The following is a 16,282-nucleotide window of genomic DNA, read 5'->3' as shown; positions in this document are numbered from 1 at the left end:
AAGGACTCCCCTTGCAAATGTGGAATGTGAGGACACCAGCCGGTAAGCTGCCCAGCGGCATGCTACCTTGCCTTCCGTGAGCTTACTAAGGTGGGTTTCCTGCAGCAGAGAAATCTTTACATTATGCCTGTCTAATTGCGCTAACACTTGCCTGGTCTTCTTGGGCGTGTTTAAACCACGGACGTTCCAAGTGATACATACGTTTCTCCTTTAATCTATAGTGATAATCATCCTCATAACAATAGCTGACCGTTGCAGAGTACATGTGCCTACAGCTACACAACTTATATATGTTATTGACCTTCAAGTACAGTACCTTCGTTAAGGAAACAATAGAACATACTTCCCTCCCTCCGCCCACTTCAGAAACACCAATTTGCCAAAGAAATGACCCTCACATAGCTCCACCCTCAACAACAGCAACAAGAAAAGGTATGTCTGGTGGGGATTACCCATCGGGGGCTGTAGCGGCGATAGCCACTCCCAGATCTAGTAGGGAGGGGTCCGCCGATGTGTTTTCGCCTCCCATAGCCGATATGACCCTCTCATTATGCTGGGGATCAATCACAATATCGGACATGTGGTGTGCAGACTCCATTAGACACGTCGAATCACAATATCGGCCAGCTACAAGTGGATCAACGAAGCCACAATGCCATCTCTACCCAGCAACCTCCATTACCCATGTTCGGGCGCTTTGTGACTACAGTCAGCAACACTCATAGCGCTGGTCTTGTAAGTCATGCAAACCTAACAACAAACTGTGCCTCCAACGGAAAAATCAAACAGAACATCCTCTCAGCATTGTTAAGTATCCAAAGGGTCAGATATGTACCGCTGTGTTACAAAACACACACCCGCTTACTGTTAAATCATCGACAACTGACGTGTGAGCTGGGGAGTTCCGCTGGCGTCGCAGAGATTTAGCGTGCTCCATAGCATGTATGGGGTTCGTGAAGATCTTTCCACTGTCCGCAGCCCCAATCCGCAATGGCGCCGGATAGGGCATGCAAACACAACAGGTGATGGACCGAATGTGGATCAATGTCACACACTCAACCCAGTCCAAAGATCTGGGCCCAAATCCATCGTTTTTTTGCACTCCACACCACCCTGGGTTAGACAATGGCGATATGCAAATCAGCTCTGACCCTGTGCCCCATGGGAACAGTCCAGTCCGAACTACAAAAGCCATGTCCTTCCCAGAACGGAATCAAGCATCCGAGGACCGGACCGGTTTCGAGGTAACACCGCTCATCGGCCCGGCTAGCTTGACTCCAGTGGTGTGGAGTGCCTGGGACCCACGTCTGGGCATTCCCAGCGCACTTAGGGCGGAATATGCAAACAACAGGTGATGGACCGCATGTGGATCAATGTCACACACTCAATCCAGTCCAAAGATCTGGGCCCAAATCCATCGTTTTTTTGCACTCCACACCATCCTGGGTTAGACAATGGCGATATGCAAATCAGCTCTGACCCTGTGCCCCATGGGAACAGTCCAGTCCGAACTACAAAAGCCATGTCCTTCCCAGAACGGAATCAAGCATCCGAGGACCGACCAGTTTCGAGGTAACACCTCTCATCAGCCCGGCTAGCTTGACTCCAGTGGTGTGGAGTGCCTGGGACCCACGTCTGGGCATTCCCAGCGCACTTAGGGCGGAATATGCAAACACAACAGGTGATGGACCGAATGTGGATCAATGTCACACACTCAACCCAGTCCAAAGATCTGGGCCCAAATCCATCGTTTTTTTGCACTCCACACCACCCTGGGTTAGACAATGGCGATATGCAAATCAGCTCTGACCCTGTGCCCCATGGGAACAGTCCAGTCCGAACTACAAAAGCCATGTCCTTCCCAGAACGGAATCAAGCATCCGAGGACCGACCAGTTTCGAGGTAACACCTCTCATCAGCCCGGCTAGCTTGACTCCAGTGGTGTGGAGTGCCTGGGACCCACGTCTGGGCATTCCCAGCGCACTTAGGGCGGAATATGCAAACACAACAGGTGATGGACTGAATGTGGATCAATGTCACACACTCAACCCAGTCCAAAGATCTGGGCCCAAATCCATCGTTTTTTTGCACTCCACACCACCCTGGGTTAGACAATGGCGATATGCAAATCAGCTCTGACCCTGTGCCCCATGGGAACAGTCCAGTCCGAACTACAAAAGCCATGTCCTTCCCAGAACGGAATCAAGCATCCGAGGACCGGACCGGGTTCGAGGTAACACCTCTCATCAGCCCAGCTAGCTTGACTCCAGTGGTGTGGAGTGCCTGGGACCCACGTCTGGGCATTCCCAGCGCACTTAGGGCGGAATATGCAAACACAACAGGTGATGGACCGAATGTGGATCAATGTCACACACTCAACCCAGTCCAAAGATCTGGGCCCAAATCCATCGTTTTTTTGCACTCCACACCACCCTGGGTTAGACAATGGCGATATGCAAATCAGCTCTGACCCTGTGCCCCATGGGAACAGTCCAGTCCGAACTACAAAAGCCATGTCCTTCCCAGAACGGAATCAAGCATCCGAGGACTGGACCGGTTTCGAGGTAACACCTCTCATCAGCCCGGCTAGCTTGACTCCAGTGGTGTGGAGTGCCTGGGACCCACGTCTGGGCATTCCCAGCGCACTTAGGGCGGAATATGCAAACACAACAGGTGATGGACCGAATGTGGATCAATGTCACACACTCAACCCAGTCCAAAGATCTGGGCCCAAATCCATCGTTTTTTTGCATAGAGCATGGCATAAGGGATTTGGTCTTTCATTAGCACTTTCTTAACATTTTGAAATTCCTTCCGAGCAGCTTGCACTGTGGCCCTGAAATCTGCGTAAAATGACAATGCATTGCCCTGATGAATGATCAAGCCTTTTTGACGTGTGATGCGCAGTATTGCATCTCTATCTCTAAAAGTAGGCAAATTAGCAATTATTGGCCTATGAGGAGCTCCAGGAGGGGAGTGCGCCGCCAGGGACCTATGCACCCGCTCCACAGCGAAGACGGGCGATAGTTCATCCTTGCCACAGACGTCTTATAGCAGCGTCTCCATGTAGTCCTTCAAACGCCCCACATTTGTGGATTCAGGAAGGCCCAAAACGCAAATGTTATTGCGTCTTGACCGCGCTTCAATGTCCTCATTCTTGGCTTGGATGACCGCTAATAGTTTTGTGATGTCCGATGTCTTCTACGCCACCTGCTGCAGGCCGTCCTCGGCATCCGTGATGTGCTGCTCCGCTTCTCCAATACGTGCTGCCTGCTTATCTAGTTTCACGGAAAAGTGGTACATCCTACCATTAAGGGGCTCAATCTTTCCATCTATTGCCTGAAGGCTTGCTTGAATGGCGGCAAGTGATTTCTCAAGGGCCGTAGGAGCCAGCGCTGATGCGAGTCCAATACCGCGTTCTGCGCAGACTTTCCGCCTTTACGCAACTCAAACATGAGGCGCGGTTGGTTTTCCCATGTTTCGCTCGGCTGGTGACGAGGACCCAGTGCGGCAAAAATTAAGCCGTTCCACATGTGTCTTGAAGATATAAGCAGCTTTAAAGTTCGCGCCCTAAGTAAAGCTAATGTGACTGCCAGGACGCTAGGAGCCTTATTGCCGCCACCTGCTCCCCAGTGAAAATCGTAAAAGGGCCCTTAGGTACAAAAAAACAGCCATGTGTAGCAGTAAGGAATATTACACTGGGCCAATTTCAAGTATCGAGGCCCCACTCTAGTCAGACACACAGCAAAGGTGCAGCCGATGCACTCTCCAGCCTATATGGCACAGTGTAGGACAGCCAGGGGGGGCCGGGAGAACAACCACTGGATGCAGGGGGTGTGCAGTCCCAGAAAAAACTTTGGCTTGTCCACAAAGTGTCCCCCCAAAGCAAATGGTCCATTGCAGCAGGTGCCTTTCTACGTCAGCCACCCCGCAATCCAGTCACATCACGCTGAACCTCCAGGGGGGCCTCTATCGCCACAATGTCAGGCAGTGGTCCTGGATGCGTGTAATTATATTTCCGCCTGTGTGCACGACTGGCGAGTAAGCAGGCAGCTTGTCAGGGGGAGTCCAGAAACCCAGAGCTGTATCCTGGTGGGTGGAGGTGGAGGGGAAGGGGGGGTTGAGGGTTGGGGGTCTGATCTTGATCTCGCTCCACGGAGGACGAACCAATAAGGCCTGCTCGCAGCACCGGGCCGGCCGCTTGAGTAGAGCGGCGCCCCGGCCCCTCTGTGCAGGGTCTCCGCTAACCTTCCGCTGCTGTCCATGCTCGTCCACGCAACTTTCAGGAGCCTCTCATTCCACTCCAGCCACTACAACAGCCCTGGCCCATGCCATCTCAGAACTCGGCAGCTTATTACACCAGCTCACAATGCTGCCATTACTTCAGCTCCACAGCCTGCCACGCTGTGCCGATCTCGTCACAGCGCGTCCCAATTCAGCCCAGAACACACCGCCGGCTCGACCAGGTGCCCAGCAAGTCAGTATTGGGGCTTCATTATGTGGATGGCTTAGTTAGGGCAGGATAGATTCAGGATGTCTATCGGCGGCCAGCAGAGCAGCACAGCCATCTTGCCGAGCACCATGCCACGCCCCCCACCCTGGTGGGAACCTTGTCCCAGGGTGTAGTCCTTGTCACCAACGCCTCTTCTGGCTAGCCTTTACCACCTGGAACCGAGCCACGCTGACCCTGGTGGGACTCCAAGTCCCAGAGTGCCCAGCGATTCCAGCGAGTGCCCACAGCTGTGAGGGAGGAGCCATCACACGCTCAAAAGCGCTGCAGCCAACATGCAGCCTTGCATTCTATACAACACATAGAGATCCAAACACTTACACCAGAAGCGATCCAGGACTTGGAAGCCGACCTCTCTGTTGAGGAAATCCAATCAGCAATCCACGCGATACAATCCGGGAAAGCAGCAGGCCCGAATGGGATTCCCATACAGTGGTACAAGCTTATGTCAGACACGCTTAACGCGCCCCTGCTAGATATGTACACAGAGAGCCGAGAGAAGGCAGATCTCCCCATAGACCAACGGACAGCCACCATAGTGGCAATCCTGAAACCTGGCAAGCCACCCTCAGCATGCACGTCATACCGCCCGATCTCGCTCATCAATGCTGAAGCCAAAATCCTTGCGAAGGTGCTAGCCACGAGATTGATGTCCCATCTCACACTATTGATATACCCCGATCAATCGGGCTTCATGCCGAACCGGAGCACGGCCCTTAACCTCAGGCAAGTACATGGGGTGATGGCACGGGCTCCGTCACTAACGGAATCAGCTGTGATCCTCTCCTTCGACGCCAAGATGGTGTTTGATATGGTTGAATGGGGCATCTCTTTGCAGTCCTGACACATATGGGCTTTGGCCCCAAGTTCATAGCTTGAGTACGTCTCCTATAAGCAAATCCGGTCACACGTATCACAGCCAACGGTCACATCTCACGCACGATTCATCTGGCGAGAGGGACTCGACAGGGCTGTCCCCTCTCCCCTTATTGTTTGCCCTGGTCTTGGAACCACTAATGACATTGATCAGAAATACACCGTTATTATGAGGTATTAGCTGGAGAGCGGGATGGGAGGACCGCGTGTCCTTATATGCCGATGATCTATTAGTGTACCTCACAGACCCAGAAAGAAGTGTACCAGCCCTATTGGCCTTATGTGACTACTATGGACATCCTCGGGATATACTCTTAATTGGTCAAAGTCTATCCTTTACGTACTAAGGGGGCCCGCGCCGCAGCTCAGTATACAATGCCCGCTGCAACTGACCACATCATCCTTTAAATACCTTGGTATTCACATAACTGACAACCAAGCAGATTTTTTCGATAAAAACCTGACTCCACCCAAGTCCCGGCTCCGAACTGACGTTAAACACTGGGCTTCGTTGCCATTGACGCTCCTTGGTAGAGCGGCACTTTATAAAATGATGACACTCCCGAGGTTCCTATATGCACTGGAAAACTCACCCTACCCTGTCCCACCGAGTTATTTCAGACAGATAACAGCCTTGCTATCCAACTTGCTCTGGAGCAACAAGCGGGCACGTATCGCCCATGTCAAGCTGACTAGGAGTTGGTACGAAGGGGGTATTGCTCTGCCGAATTTGCAATTATACTACTGGGCCGCCCAACTTAAAATCACCAACCAGTGGATTCATGCGCCTCGAGACGACCCGGCATACAGGGTGGAAAGGGCTCAGCTAGGCACAGACCTATGCTTTCAGTGCTCTACAACAGAGGTCAGGCGGCTCGACTGGTAGGACCCACGAAACACACAGCCACGCTGTGGCATGCGGCGCAGGAAAAGCTGGGGTGGAGGGATACCATCACTAAACTTACTCCACTTTGGGACACTAAGGCATTGGGACAGTTGAAGAAGAGTAAAGGGTTTACACAATGGGACAACATTGGCATATCTACAGTAGGAGACCTATGGGACAAGGGAACGGTGATCCCGTTCTCCCTTCTCCAGCAACAGTATGATCTAGGCCCCAAAAAAACTTATAGGTACGTACAGATAAGGCACGCATTACTGCAGGCGATACCACTGGACAGTGAGGTCCCGGAATATTCCCCGCTTGAGGATAGATTGCTTACAGACTGTATGCAACGCAGCGCCACCTCCCTTACCTATAAAAAACTGTTGAACAACCAACCAGACCCTACGCTGAAACTGCGCGAAAAATGGGTGGATGAACTAGGGGACATGGATGAGACGGAATGGAACGAGGCGCTGGCATCTCCAAGAGAGGTGGGAATCTCGGCCAAGCTCAAGCTAGTCCAATTAAAAATCCTACACCGTATATACTATACGAGAACCACACTACATAAATAACACAGAGCTCCACATCCCTACTGTCTTCGAGGATGTGGGGAGGAAGGTACACTATTTCATACTCTTTGGGATTGCCCACTAATCACTGCCTACTGGTCAAGTGATGCGCACAATGTCACAAGCACTGGGGGTGTCTGACTCATGAACCACGAAAATGCTTGTTAAACATCTGGGAGCCGAATGATCTATCCAGGTACGGGCTGATATGGGGTACTTTAGCCATGATGGTGGCGAAACGAACATAGCGCAAAAATGGGGATCCCCAGAGCTGCCTACGGTGGCACAGTGGGGCAGAAACATGGACCTATTAATGCTTACGGAACGAACAGTGTAAATAGGGCATGCCCACGTAAATGGAACAAGGTTTGGTCCTCATGGAATTCATACAGGGGTGACCTATGTGATCCACTACCGGAAGACGATGATACCGGCTCTGATGAGGAGGCAGAGGGAGAGTGGGAATAATAAGAATATCTTTGGACCAAGTTAAAGTACATGGGGAGACGTCATACTTGATGCACTACGGGTCAACTCTGATCCCAAGAGTGGATTTACTCATACACCTACTGGGACTAGTGTTGTGCTGAATGTCGACGAGTTTGTTTGTTAAGAGTTTTATATAATTATACAATGAGAAAAGACAGACTGCAATGAGAAACATATAGGCCTTTTCGGTGGTCCGATATACACATTGAGTAAATCATGTACACCATTCCTTGCAGCGCCGCCTGACCCCAGGGATATCGGCTAAAGGGCTATGTTGACAATATAACATTGAGAAGCAATTATAAATTATGCGGCCGGCCCCAGGGGTTGTAGACCAAAAGCTGTGTTACTTCAGAAGTGTGCAGTAAAAAAAAATAAAAAATGGCCATACTTACAAAAAAAAAGCGCTGCAGCCTTCCCGCGACACGGGACGCCCGCGGGCCGTGCCCAGGCTAAGCCTGGGCCAAGGGCGGGTACGTCCTTGTCCGTCAGACAGGAAGAGACAAGGCAGGGCCACCCCCATAGAATTGATTTCTCCACACCAACTCTGCCCTAAGACCAGCGCCATCTAGGACGCCATTGAACCGTTTTCTAAGTCCTCCTCAACGGCAAGTAGACTGGTCACCTTTTGGTGTTTTCCGGACTCCTATTAACTGTAAATGCTGCATGCTAGGTTTGATTGACATTTTTCTCGTGGTCCTTATGATGAACTTCTCTAAGGGTTCCCTCCCTTATGAGTACATCAAATCCTTTTTGTACCCTTTTTTGAGTCCTTACCATAAGCCCCGTGTTTCTGTCTATTGCCATTTTATTCGCTGATTTTCACAAAGGGTTTTAACACAACGGGCTGCTTTTCTACATCCTATTATGGGGAAGCGCACTTGTATCACCAAAAAAACCCGGGCCCAAGCTAATTCTTCTAACCCCCCCCCCACCCCTCCCCCACATCAATTGACAAGATGCTACAAAGAGTCATAGGTGCTGTTACATCAGAAAGCGAACGCACCGAAAGGCGGCTGTCAATTACCCCTGACCTTTTCCTGCCAATAGTGGATTTGCCCAGTCCCAATACTCCTTCTGTAGCGTTGTCATTAATTGGAGATGATCTCCCGCCCTCCTTAACCCAAATGATTGCCAGGACTGCTACAACAAAAACGGGAGAGGAGGGTGTAGGTACCTGTAAGAAAGGGAAACGCAAGCAAATAGTTTGGAGGGCAACCATGAGTAAGAGGAGGGAGTGACTCAAGGGCAGAAGATCTTCCTAATAGAAACCCAATAAGAGAACCTGCAACAGCCCCTAGTATAGACCCCAAGTACCCAGTCTGGGCGTAGCCGCTACTATTTAGTGACATGATTAAGCAAGAGGTTGCCCCCCTAGTTGATCAATTAAAATCCCTGACATCTATGGTGAGGACGAGCAAAATGCAAGCCAGTTCTAGAGCAACATTATTTTCATCGAGGGAGGGAGGTTCAAATTCTGACTTGGAGCCTAAATCGAGGGCTCCTACAGGCAAACAGGTGATTCCTAGCACTCAAGCTTCTAATATTTTATTTATTTATTTATTTATTGCATTTGTAAAGCGCATCTGTCACCTAAAAGGCATCCTGGCGCTGGCAGACTCAAGACAGCATAAAAGGCGACTGGAAGCATACTAGAGTTTCGGGAAGAAAAGTGTTTTCAATCTCCTCCTAAACAGGAGTAGATCAGAAATGTGTCTAAGCTCAGCCGGGAGAGCATTCCACAGTTTCGCCGCGGCAATGCCAAACGATCTTGCTCCTGCTTTGATTTTCTTGAACCGAGGTATTGTCACCAACCTAGCAGAAGAGGATCGTAAGCTGTGGGCTGGAGCATACCATCTAAATTTCCTTTGTAGGCCAACAGGACCTAGATCATGCAGGGCCTTAAAGGTCAGACAGAGAGACTTGAATTGTACCCTCTGTCTCACCGGAAGCCAGTGTTGCTGGGCCAAGGCCGTAGAGGAAGAGGCTCTCGTCGGCCACCCCAGGGCTAGTTTAGCCGCCGTAGACTGGACTCTCTGAAGTCTATCCATAAGAAAGCTTGGAGAATCCTGCAACAAGGAGTTACAATAATCTAGTCTGCTGAGCACAGTGCAGCGTACCACCTCAACCCGGGCAGGAGGCGGTAATAGGGGAAGATTTTTTCTGGAAAGTCTGATGACAGCGAGACAACCAGCTACTAGTTTTGACACCTGCGCCTCCAGAGAAAGCTCCGTATTGAACATAACACCTAGGTTACGCACTACCTTCACTGGCTGTACCGCTGAGGAAAAGTCCCCAGGCCAGAAGTTACAGGGTAGGAGAGTTTGCACCCTAGGCCTAGGGCAGTATAGCACCTCCGTTTTCTCCGCATTGAGTTGTAGTGAGTTCGCTTTCAACCACCCCGCCGTATCTCGCAGACAGTTATGAAATTCTTCCAAGGAGGTCGAGTTATCTCCCTCCAGGAAAAGAATCAGCTGCGTATCATCAGCGTAGTTGACAATTTAGATGTTATATTTCTTGAGGATTGCAACTAAGGGCCTCATATAGATATTAAACAGCACCGGACTGACTGCTGAGCCTTGGGGAACGCCGTGCAAGATGGTAGAAAAGGTGGATTGGAAGGGAGGGAGGGCCACCGCTTGTTCTCTGTTCTGGAGGAAAGACTCAAACCACCCCAGGGCCCTGCCAGCAACCCCCACCTCTCTCAGACTGTCCAGTAGGATGGCATGGTTCACCGTATCGAAGGCGGCACACAGGTCAGGCAGTATCAACACACCTGCCTGACCCGTGTCTGCTCGCCAACGAAGCTCATCCAGCACGGTCAACAAGGCCGTCTCGGTACCATGGGCTGGGCGGAAGCCAAACTGCACTTCCTCCAAGAGCTTCTGTTGCTCGAGATGTCTGGAAAGAGTGCCTGCCACCACCCGCTCTACGATTTTAGCTGGAAAAAGTAGAAGCGAGATGGGTCTAAAGTTCTTCAAGCACTTAGGATCAAGGGTGGGCTTTTACGAACGGCTAAACACGAGCGATTAATGAACACATGTTATGTCACTAAGTATCCCTGAAATCAACCTTAGAAGTACACTTTACGCGTATCAGCATTATTTTAAATAATCCAGCTTCTTGTTTACACAGCTTTCTGTTAAAATATGATTGTGGATTGATAAAGTTTTTCTTCAAAAGAGAATGGCACTATTTCTATATACAACCGTGATTGATCTGGGCCCCTTTAAGACTGCAGGATGAAATGGTGGTCATGTGACCGCGATTCACGTCGGTCACGCATCTACATAATCAACATCCTTTCCGCGGCCTCTTGGTATTCAGGCCGTGGATGTGGACCCGTTAGGTTTATATGCGGGCAGTCGTCGGGACACAAGTAAGTTAAAAAACAATGCGGAAATATTTTCTCTGCAGCGTTTGTTGCCTTCCTGCCCCGCCATTGTGATATCGATGTTTTCAGAAATGACTCGAAGCAGACGCTTTGTCCGTTTCCTTTACCCGGTCTTTATTTTATTCCTATTCAGATGCTCCTGGCGTGAAGATTCCCCCTGCCACGAGCCTAAGAGACGTTTCTCACTTCTAACACGAGTGAGTTTTTTTTTCCTAAAGGATTCTTTTCCTTTCCTTTTAACACATCCGGAGGTGTATTTTATGTACTTATTTATTTCCAATCTATAACGGGCACTTATTCAATCTTGGTATTCGATATCCCCCTTGGCCTTCAAATCAGACAAGATTGTTTGTGCCAGAGGAAGTAAATATCGTGAAAAGCATAATACAGCTAATAAACGCTGCAAAGTTAATATGGATTAATCCGAGGACATTTTCTGGTGTATATAAATGTTATGCTGGCTAAATGAATTTAATCACTAGTGTTTCAGAAGTACAAATCGTTTGAAGCTAATGTTGCACACTGGGCTATAGTGGGTTTATATTACGTGCACCCATATATTTAACTAAAGTGTAGTTAATGTATTTTCGAATTATGAAAAGTTTTCACGGGGTCTTTCTTTAATGTTTTTATGTATTGTAGATTCTGCATCGTTCACAAAGTGCAGGGAATACATGAAGAAGTCCGTGCGCACCGATTACTTACAAGTTTGTAATTGCTTGTCCCGCCTTATTTGTTTGTGAAGCCTTAGCGTGCGCCACCTATGAGGTGAGGCTTTTTTGGTCCTGAAGAATGCTCAGCTGAATTTGGGCTCCATATAGCAGAAACATGTCGACCTTTTTTTGTATGTTTATTTGGAGAGGACATTTTGGTTTACATTAATTTAACCTTTGTGATGTCCGTCTTTCACCATTGTTTTTAATGGAGTCAGAGCTACCGCTTAATTAAAAGGATTTGGGGAGTAGCCCGTGCTCCTTTTAATTCACTGTCTCATCACTGTTGGAGGTAATTTTTCCAAACAAGAACCAAATGAAGACAACTGGCAACCGACTTTCAGTTGGTGCCTGAGGGTTCTTTTTTCTACACTGTGTATGCACAACCCACTATAGTATTGTTCTTTTGGGTCTGTCATTTGGGCCTATCTTGTAGTAATCTCTTTAATTTTTGACTTCACTACTTCTTTGTTTCTTCCTCCTTTTGTTGTTTCTAGTCTATCACACTAAGCCAATACCAATGAGTCTAGGCTATTGACTCTGGATTGTTGCTGATCCACCCCCAAGTCTTCAATGATCTTAATAATTTTATCCTGGAAGAATCCAGCTAGATTCTCGCACAATTCCTGGGAGGGGGGGGATCTCATTCTTGACACAGTCCGGCTCTATGAATCTCTTTCTTGTATTCTACCAGCTTTATTTTCCATGCCAGCCTGTCCCTGTCCGAGTATGCCTGTCTCCACTTACTCTCCGCTTGCCTGCAACCCATCCTCAGATTTTTTAAGCTGTCCGTGAACCAGGGAGATGAAGGTCTCCCCCTGCTCCTATGAATTTTTAAAGGAGCAGTGGAGTCCAAGACAGAGACAGTCTTTGAGCAGAGATTACTAGTCGAGACCACAGCTCTACCCCCAGCACCCTGTCGCACAGCTAGAGCAAGTGCACACTACAAATACAACGCTGAGAACAGTCCGCAGGGCGGAGGAGAGTACCCCCCAAATGGTTAACACGCTGAGCACCCATCAATCCACCAGCAATGCAGCAGGGCCAAGTACAAATAGAGAAGAGCCGAGGAGGAAGGCAGACGCTGCCCTGCCAATTATAAACCTCCCTCCAGAATCATCACCCTATGTAATTATCTTAACAGGGGTCCCACCTCTCAATGTTACCCAGAGGGAGACGCAGCTAAAACCTAGGAATAAGAGCTTATTTTGGTTAGCAACACATAGGCAGCTCCCCTATGAGAGGGCTGGGGAAATTTTACTGGTGCGGAGAGTAGATTGGGTGGGACCCAGGAAAAAACCTAATCCAGGAGATGCACAAGTTACTACTTGTGTAACGATATATCTGTAAGAGACATTAGTTAGTGACAGATTCCTTACCTTAGAATATCCCCAGGTGTCAGACTGGACCCGGAAGCTTTCGCGTAGCAGTACCCTTGCGCGTCCGTAGGCGTTGTCTGCGGCTCCGCGTCCGTCGTCGGCGTCGTGGGCGCCGTGATGACGTCGTCGGAGTACTTAGACGCCGCCTCCGCGTGCTGACGTCAGTTCTTAGACACAGCTTTTCCGCGCCAGAAGCGCAGAGCCATGCCAAAAACCAACACTGGTGCCATGAAACTAGGGCCCTGAAAGGGGATGACCTTAACCCTAGATATCGGTTCGCAGAACGGGGAGGATGGGTGGGTCGGTAAGGAATCTATCACTAACTAATGTCTCTTACAGATATATTGTTACACAAGTAGTAACCTGTGCATCTGAAAGAGACACGTTAGTGATAGATTCCTTACCTTAGAATAGATACCCCAGCAATACCAACCCCGTGGTGGTGGGTCTGCAAACCAATAATCACACCAGAAAGTCCTGGAGGACGGAACGGCCAAAGTAGCCATCCCTCCGGACTTGACTGTCCAGGCAATAATGTTGCGCAAACGTGTGCAGCGAGGCCCACATATCCACCTGGCAAATGTCCTGCAAGGGCACACCTCGGCCCATGGCAGTTGTAGTTGCTGTGGCTGAGTGGAGTGAGCCCTCAGCCCAACAGGGGGTTCCTTCTTAGCCAAGGAGTAACACGCCTGGATACACAAGATGATCCACCGGGAGATGGTCCGCTTGTGCACCGCTTATCCCTTTCTTAGCGCCCGCGTATCCAACAAAGAGTTGGTCATCCACCCGGAACTGTTGTGTGCGATTCAAATAAAATGAGAGCGCTCGTTTTGGGTCCAGACGGTGGAGCCTCTCTTCCTCTCTCGAGGGGTGCGGAGGCGGAAAGAAGGTGGGCAGGGTGATGGACTGCACAATGTGGAAGGCCGTGACTACCTTGGGTAGGAAGGAGGGCCTCTTCGGTAACACAACCTTGTCCGGATGAACTGAAAGGAAAGGAGGCTTACAAGATAGAGCCTGGAGCTCACTCACTCTCCTGGCAGAGGTGATGGCTACCAGGAAGGCAGTCTTCAAAGAAAGAAGGCGAAGAGGACAGTTGTGAAGTGGCTCAAAGGGAGCGCACATCAGAAACGTAAGAACCAGGTTCAAGTCCCACTGAGGCATCACGAAGGGAACAGGAGGAAATGTATGAGTGATGCCCTTCAGGAATCAATTAACGATAAGGGACTTAAACAAAGAAGGTTGATCAGGCAGCCTCAGAAAGGCTGAAAGAGCTGAGAGATATCCCTTGACAGTGCCCAGAGCAGAGCCCTGCTGGGCAAGAGAGAGAAGAAAGAGGAGAACCTCAGAAAGAGGGGCATTAAGGGGATCCACAGCCTTTGCTGTGCACCATGCCACAAACTTATTCCACCTGCAGGCGTATACCGACTTTGTGGAGGGACGCCTGGCTGCCAGAATGATGTTACAGACTTCAGGAGGCAAGTCAAATGGCCTCAACTGTCGCCGCTCAATCTCCAAGCATGGAGGTGGAGACTGGACAGGTTTGGGTGGAGGACCGTCCCCTGCTGCTGCGACAGAAGGTCTTCCTGAAGAGGCAGACGAACCGGGGGATCGACTGACATACTGAGTAGCTCGGGATACCAGTACCTTCATGCCCAGTCCGGAGCCACAAGGATGACTTGTGCCCGATCGCGCTTGATCTTCTTCAGCACTCTGGGCAGAAGTGGTATAGGCGGAAAGGCGTACAACAGACCGCAACTCCACTCGCGACGAAAAGCGTCTCCGAGCGAGTGCCGCCTTGGAAATTCCAACGCGCAGAACTGATGACATTGAGCGTTCTCTTCGGTGGCGAATAGATCTAACCAAGGCTCTCCCCACTGCAGAAAGAGACCATGCGCCACGTCCGAGTTCAGACACCATTCGTGAACCATCATGCACCGGCGGCTGAGCTAGTCTGCCCTGGCGTTCAGAGAACCTGCCAGGTGTTGAACCATCAGAGTCACGCCCTGATGTTCCAGCCATTGCCAGAGGTGCAGAGCCTCCTGGCAAAGGGTCCACGACCCAACCCTGCCTTGTTTGTTGCAGTACCACATGGCAGTGGTGTTCTCCGTGAACACCTGCACTACACTCCCTCGGACAGACGGGAGGAATGCCTTCAGTGCTAGACGAATCGCCCGCAGCTCCAAAATGTTGATATGGAGCCGGGACTCCGCCGGAGACCAGAGGCCTCTGATCTCCGCCTCTCCCAGGTGGCCTTCCCAGCCCTGGAGCGACGCGTCCGTCACAACTACGTGCTCCGGTTGGGGAAGGGAGAGGGATCTGCCGTTGACCCAATCGCGGTCCATGAGCCACCACTGCAGCTGTCTCGCAGTGCCCTCCGAGATCAGGACATGGTCGGACAGGTTGCCCTGATGCTGGGCCCACTGAAACTTCAGGTCCCGCTTCAGAGCCCGCATCCGCCACCTGGTGTGATGCACCAGAAGGATGCAGGAGGCCATCAGCCCCAGAAGCCGCAGCGTCAACCTGACCGAAACCCGAGATAAAGGCCGGAAGATTGGAATCAGAGCCTGTATATCCCGAACCCACTGTTAGGGCGGGTAAACCTGAAACAGCGCCGAGTCGAGAACCGCTCCGATGAAAAGGAGCTTCTGCGAGGGACACAGGTGTGACTTCGGCACATTGATGGAGAACCCCAGCTGGTGCAGGAGATCCGCCGTAGTCTGGAGGTGGCTGATGACCGTCTGGGGTGAGCCCGCCTTCAACAACCAGTCGTCGAGGTAGGGGAAGACTGAGATCCCTAATCAGCGCAGATGAGCTGCGACCACCGCCATCACCTTTGTGAACACCCGTGGGGCGCTGGTAAGGCCGAAGGGGAGCACAGTAAACTGAAAGTGCTCGTGGCCTACCGTGAACCGCAGGTAACGCCGATGGGCCGGCAGGACCGGGATGTGGAAATACGCGTCCTGCAAGTCCAACGCTACCATCCAGTCTCCTGGGTCTAGGGCAGCTAAGACCTGAGCCAGAGTCAGCATTTTGAACTTCTCCTTCCGGAGGAAGCCGTTGACGTTCCTCAGATCCAAGATAGGGCGTAGGCCCCCTTTGCCCTTCTTGGGTACCAGAAAGTAGTGGGAGTAGCAACTACGTCCTACTTCTGGCCCAGGAACACGCTCGATGGCCCCCTTGGGCAAGAGGCCCGAAAACTTCCTCCTGCAGGAGCCGCAAGTGATCCCCCAATACGCGGTGGTGTTGCGGTGGCATGGCTTGAGGAGCCATCTCGAAGGGGAGGGAGTAGCCCCTCCGGACGATCGGCAGCACCCACCTGTCCGAAGTGACAGTGCGCCAGTGAGAGTGGTGATGGCGAACCGTGCCTCCCACTGGCGTCACATGGGCCGAAAAGCACGGACTAGGAGGGTTTAGAGGCGGATGCTGCGGGGGAAGGTGTGGACTGACCTCGCCTGTTTCCCCG

The sequence above is a fragment of the Lissotriton vulgaris genome, chromosome 12, assembly GCF_964263255.1.
Source record: "Lissotriton vulgaris chromosome 12, aLisVul1.2, whole genome shotgun sequence".
Classification (NCBI taxonomy): Eukaryota; Metazoa; Chordata; class Amphibia; order Caudata; family Salamandridae; genus Lissotriton; species Lissotriton vulgaris.
The sequence above is the reverse complement of the archived record's forward strand: the minus strand, read 5'-3'. Positions refer to the sequence as shown.